Source organism: Somniosus microcephalus, chromosome 12, assembly GCF_052327205.1.
Source record: "Somniosus microcephalus isolate GS21.2 chromosome 12, FLI_Smic_1.0, whole genome shotgun sequence".
NCBI lineage: Eukaryota > Metazoa > Chordata > Chondrichthyes > Squaliformes > Somniosidae > Somniosus > Somniosus microcephalus.
Genome location: NC_140998.1, coordinates 203,116,868 through 203,123,621, shown reverse-complemented (window position 1 = coordinate 203,123,621; position 6,754 = coordinate 203,116,868). Strand labels below are relative to the sequence as shown.

At 44.2% G+C, this 6,754-nt stretch overlaps 1 pseudogene; it reads left to right on the top strand.

Moving 5' to 3' along the window:
• Positions 1-1,212: 1,212 nt before the first annotated feature.
• LOC147109915 (putative G protein-coupled receptor 139) lies at positions 1,213-5,931 on the top strand (annotated as a pseudogene).
• The last annotated feature ends 823 nt before the right edge of the window (positions 5,932-6,754 follow it).

The following is a 6,754-nucleotide window of genomic DNA, read 5'->3' as shown; positions in this document are numbered from 1 at the left end:
CCATAGTGCTGTTAGGCAGGGAGTTCCAGGATTTTGACCTAGCATTGACGAAGGAACGGCCGATATATTTCCAAGTCAGCATGGTGGTGGTGTTCCCATGCACCTGCTGCCCTTGTCCTTCTAGGTGGTAGAGGTCGCAGTTTAGAATATGCTGCCGAAGAAGCCTTGGTTTAGTTGCTGCAGTGCATCTCGTAGATGGTGCACACTGCAGCCACGGTGCACCGGTGTTGGAGGGAATGAATGTTTCAGGTGGTGGATGTGGTTCCAATCAAGCGGGATGCTTTTTCCTGGATGGTGTCTAGCTTCTTCAGTGCTGTTGGAGCTGCACTCATCCAGGCATGCGGAGATTATTCAATCAAACTCCCGACTTGAGCCTTGTAGATGGTGGAAAGGCTTTGGGGAGGCAGGTGTTGAGACACTCACTGCAGAATACCCAGCTTTTGACCTGCTCATGTTGCCACAGTATTTATGTGACCCCCCAGGAAGTTGATGGTGGGGGATTCGGCAATGGTAAAGCCGTTGAATGTCAAGGGGCGATGGTTCAGGCTCTCGCTTGTTGGAGACTGTCAATGCTTGGCGCGAATGTTACCTGCCTCTTATCAGGCCAAGCCTGAAGAGGTCCAGGTCTTGTTGCATTCCATATCAATTCAATCCAAATCATTACTATATATGGTGTAAAGCCCAGACCCCAGTATCAATTTCTATGCACCGCCACCTCTTGCACTCACCAATTGAAATTAACGTGATTTTGCGGATGAGAGGAATGCGAGAGTTAATGCACTTGGAGCTAAGGCGTTCAGGCAATTTATATGTTGTGAGCAGGGTGTACAGCAGAGTGGCTGACCAACCTAGAGATAGGTTTTGCTCTGTCGGGGGTTCGAAGCTTATCGCCGCCAGAATGGGCCCCACGGTTAATTTCAGCTATAAATCCATTCCTCCTTCGCCACATATACAACTCCGCCTGCACCCAGTTGTATTCGGGTAATGGTTAATATGCTCCGTTGGGATTCTCTCTCTCGTCAGTTTGAATCCCAGTCATGCCATAGCCTGGTGTGTCTCTTTATTTTTAAATCATTATTGAGTAATGATGTAATGATATTAATTACTGCCCAATTGTCCCGCGGAGTGGTTTCTAGTGTATATAGCAGAGCTACTTTGGTTCTCAACACTATTATTTGCACCGGCAACAGTCATCAGCGCCTCTGACAGAAAATGCATGAACCGGTAACGGGACTGGTATATGCAATTTACTACCCCGTTCTCGCAGCTGTCGGCATTCCTGGTAAGTCATTATGAAGACTGATTAATTCTGCAAACCAACGATTAAATGGTTTATTACATTTAATGCACGTGTGGTGTTTTCGTCTCGGCCCAGCTGTGTTTCTGAGAGAGTCGGAGCTTCAGTAGTGCAGACCAATGCACAAAAACTGCTGAATTTACCTAATTTATTTAGCGGCCCAGAAATTCGGGTCGGCGGCTTCCCGGGGTGCAAGCCCCCGACCTGCACTTACCTAGCACACCGGCCGTTGAGCTGTGGGCCCGCGTGGGATTCCGATCCTGGGCCTGCTCCAACTGCCGTGCGCAGTGCTTGCGTATCCCGGGGCGCAGTTAGTTCGACCGTCCCCTGGGATCACGTGGGCCATGGAGAGCCAATCGGAGCAGGGAATCTCCATTAATAGATTTGACAGGAAGACCTGTCAAATTTATAGAGTTCAGCCCCAAAACATAACTAAAACTTCAAATAAATTAAGAAAAAAAATCACATTTTTAAAATAACTATAAATTACATAAAATAACTATTTTAAGCAATAATTTAAATTTTTGAAATAATTAATTACAGTTTCTAACGGGGCTAAAAGCAAGCTTAACTTTCTTTAAAGTATTTAAAAGTAATAAACCTGTGGAAAAATGTTTTAATTTTGTTTAATTCACCAATTACCTTGTTAAAAGCAGGCCTTGCGACTGCTTTATAAAAGCATAGCTCCTGGAGACTTACCCTCCCGGGGAAACGGAAGTTCCAGGCACATGCGCTGCCTCTCCGGTGCACGCGTTTGACCTGTGAACCCCTTCCTTTAAGGGAACGGAAGTTCCGGTTTCCCGCGCATGCTCAGTGAATGCACAAAACCGGCACTTTCGTTGGGACTATGCGTGAGTACCCTGTGCGTACTCACCCGTGGGGACCTGAAGTTCTGGCCCATTAATATTTTTAGATGATATTGGAAAATTATTTTTATTTCCAACGCAAGCAATAACTCTAGTTATTCTACGCCATGAAACAAGCAGCAATTTACTATCCGCTCCAAGCAGTGGCAACGCTAACAATTATGTATCCACGGTTCATTTGTCTTAAGATGCCACTGAGTGCAGGGAGTTAGACAGAGCGGAAGAAACAGCTTAACTCTCAGAAGCATACGTGAAATTGTATCGAATGCACGTAAACGATTCAGCTCCAACCAACTCTTCCCATTGTCCACTTTTCATCTTCACCTGCTTTTCGAAACGTGGTTGATTCTGGAAAAGCATTCCAAAAAAAAGGCCCGAAATTTGTGGAAGTAATAATGGTGAGACTGTCGGCGCTCACCGTTATTCCTGCGTAAAACTGACAGCAACTTCTGGCTTCCGCACATGCAGTTAAACTCGGAAATCCAGTCGTTGCTCTCAGAGATACCCTGCTCCTCCACAGGGTGCGCTGTTGCAGGTTTTGCAGAGGGAATCAACTTAGAAATCACGAATGTGTCGTGAACTTCAACTAACTACCCTGTCTTCTCCCTGTAAAGATCGATGAAAAAGCTAAGCCTTGTTCAATCGGCAGTAAGTGATTTTAATGTAGTACAAGTCTAAATTACTGCTGAACAACTTCTCTGGCCTGGAAAACTGATTTTACAAGTATGGACTGTCATTCCTTCAGGAGAAAATTTAAAAATTGCAGATTTTTATTTAAATGGTTTAAAGTTTGTCTTTTGATATTTAATTTTCTCCCTTTTCCGATGTTTATGTGACAATCTTCATTTTACTTTCCGTACAATGACTTCAATGTGATTTTTATTCCCTGATTTTTACTTCCTGCTTTGCCGTCTGTGAGAATTCTACAATCGGACTGGTTGGTCAGCCTGCCTGCTGGGTGCCACAGGTGTCCTGTAGAAGACGCCAAATTCAAGCTGACATCAGAGGCGAGGAAGTTTGCGCTCTACAACCTGCTAAAATTATTGGGCTGCTTTTTCTTAGGTCGTCGGTGAGCGCCGTCACTTCACCGCTGACCACAAATTCTGAGCCATTATTGGATTATATAATGGTGCAGTTCGTGCTTTAACACATTATTGGTAATTAAATTCACCTACCTTTCTACATTAAGTTGGAAACAATATCCACAACCAGTGCTAGCCGGGAAAACACCTCCAAAATGCACCATAAATGGTTATATTCATTTCCGGAGACTGCATATTTATTTTTGCTTCATTTTATTCTGCTTATAAGTTTAGCATTACGAATCAATGAAAGCTATTGTAATGCATTGCACGCTCTCATCCATTGAAATCGGTCGACTTTTCAGTTTATTTTAGTTCATGCTTTCACATCCTTAACACTAACTTTAATCCATTTTACTGTCACTGGTCACCTCCGTTATACTTTTAAATATTATTTCCTTTTGTCTTGAAACCTACTTTCATTCGAAAGTGCTGGCGTAGATAAAGGGACGCGTTCCCATTCTGGATGCCACGACATAGCTGAAGGGTTCATATAAATTTCTGTCGTAGAAGCATAAGAATTGCTAGGAGAAAAGCGACCAAGGTCCATTTATTTTGCGTTCTGCCATCTTGGTAGACCCATGGTACCACGATAATGGAGTTGTCAATTAATCATGGTAACAAATCTCTATCAGTTTGTTAGCAAAAGACACAGACATGAGGTGAGGAACAGCCCCAGTGCTGGAAAGCTTTTGGAACTATAGCTTGGTTCAAATGCAGGGGGTATCCTATTGTTCTATTGTTTTGGAAAAAGTAAAGTAGCTTCTCATAGTATTTTTTATTCATTCCTGTGATAAGGGCGTCACTGGCAAGGCCAGCATTTATTGCCCATCACTAATTGCCCTTGAGTTGGTGGTGGTGAGCTGCCTTCTTGAACCGCTGCAGTCTGTCTGGTGAAGGTACTCCAACAGTGCTGTTAGGGAGGATGCTCCAGGATTTTGACCCAGCAATGATGAAGGAATGGCAATCTATTTCCAAGTCAGGATGGTGCATAACTTCGAGGGGAACTTGCAGGTGATGGTGTTGCCATGTGCCTGCTGCCCTTGTCCTTCTAGATGATAGAGGTCATGGGTTTGGAGTTGCTGTCGAAGATGCCTTGGCAAGTTGCATCCTGTTGTTACAGCAGAGATGGTACATACTGCAGCCATGGTGCGCGGGTGGTGGAGGTAGTGAATGTTTAAAGTGGTGGATGGAGTGCCAATCAAGTAGGATGCTTTGTCCTGGATGGTGTCGAGCTTCTTGAGTGTTGTTGGAGCTGCACTCCTCCAGGCAAGTGGAGAGTATTTCATCACACTCCTTACTTGTGCCTTGTAGATGGTGGAAAGGCTTTGGGGAGTCAGGAGCTGAGACACTCGCTGCATAATATCCAGCCTCTGCCCTGCTCTTGTTGCCACAGTATTTATGAGGCTGGTCCAGTTAAGTTTCTGGTCAATGGTGACCCCCAGGATGTTGATGGTGGGGGATTTGGCGATGGTAATGCCGTTGAATTTCAAGGGGCGGTGGTTAGAATCTCACTTGTTGGAGATAGTTATTGCCTGGCACTTCTTTGCTGCAGTTGTTACCTGGCACTTACCAGCTCAATCCTGAATGTTGTCCAGGTCTTGCTGCATGTGGGCATGGACTGCTTCATTATCTGAGGAGTTGCGAATGGAACTGAACACTGCACAATCATCAGCGAACATCCCCACTTCTGACCTTATGATGGATGGACGCTTGATCCAGGCAAATATATGCCAAAGACGTGTCTTTTATATAAAGTATATAGATGGTTAATTTCACTTTTTTTTACCTGTTTATTTTCAGCTAACCTAGTGGCGATTATTATCCTGTCCCGGGGAAAGTGCGGTCTCTCCAAATGCATCACTCACTACCTTGTGGCCATGGCTGTAGCGGATCTACTGGTCGTTATCACCGGCGTGGTATCTACTTCCCAGGCAGCTACCTGTCGATCACTCCGATATGTAGCCTGAAAATTGTTCTAATTTATGCTTGCAGGGACATTTCCGTCTGGTTAACGGTCGCTTTCACCTTTGATCGATTTGTAGCCATTTGTTGCCAGAAGCTGAAGAGGAAATACTGCACTAAGCAAATGGCAGCCGCGGTGCTGTGGACGGTGTTTGTTCTCAGCTGTTTGCAGAACATCCCCTGGTATTTCAAATTTGAACCGCTGTACATAATTAACGAGGTGCCGTGGTATTGCCACACGAAATCAAGCTTTTATACCGCAACTTTGTGGGTAATATATTCGTCCTTTAATTGCATTACAACTCCATTCCTCCCATTCTTTCTGATTTTGCTGCTGAATGCACTGACTGCCAGATACATTGTAGTCGCCAATAAATCGCGCAACGCTCTCCGGCACACCAAAAATCCGGAAAAACCCAGTGACACTGAATTGGAAAACCGGAAGAAATCCATCATTTTACTATTCACCATATCTGGCAGTTTTATACTCTTGTGGATGACGTTTATTATACATTTTGTGTATTATCGAATCACAAACACTTATTCTTACACAGGTTACGACGACCCTGTCTATATCCTGCAAAAAGTCGGATATATGCTCCTGCTCCTGAGCTGCTGCACAAACACGTGCATCTATGCAGCGACTCAGCGTAAATTCAGAGAGGAGGTGAAAAATTCGGTGAAATATTCGCTAACATGGGTTGTTAAATTGTTTCATTAGCGAGCACCACGACAGACTTCTCAATATTGGAGCCCACGTCTTTTCAAATATGCAATGTGGGACACGCCCTTTCAGAAACCGTAGATTGGCATCCAGGTTGTTTACCTCTACCACAGTTTGTGAAATCCAGTGGTCCTGAGTAAAGAAATTGAATGGAAAACTGCCATCCTTAGTTCAGTGAGCAGCAGCAGTCGGGAGAAGATTTCTTGGTGACTATCTTATATGGATGACCTCCAGTTTTGCTCATCCTCACAAGTGGAAGCACTCTCTTTGTATCCACTCTATCAAAACCTTTCATAATTTTAAGGACCTTTATTAGGCCACCCCTCAGCCTTATCTTTTCAAGAGAAAAGAGACCCAACCTATTCATCCTTTCCTGATAGGTATACCCTCGCATTTGTGGTATCATCCTAGTAAATCATTTTTGCACCTTCTCCAGTGCCTCTATATCCTTTTTATAACATGGAATCATGAATTGTATACAATACTCTGAGTGCGATCTAGCCAAGGTTCGATTCAAGTTTAGCATAACTTCACTACTTTTCAATTCTATCCCTCTAGTAATAAAAGCTAATGCTTTGTTTGCTTTTTTCATGGCCTTGTTAACCTGTGTCACTGCAATAGCCGATAAAAATCGCAATATTTTAAGATGGACCCAGCATTTTGTCAGTCGTGGCTCAGTTAGTAGCACTCTTGCCTGATTCAGGAGGTTGTGGGTTCAAGTCCCACTCCAGGCGACTTGAGCACAAAAATCTAGGCTGAAACTGCAGTGCAGTACTGAGGGAGCACTGCACTGTCGTAACGTCAGTACTGAGGATGGAAT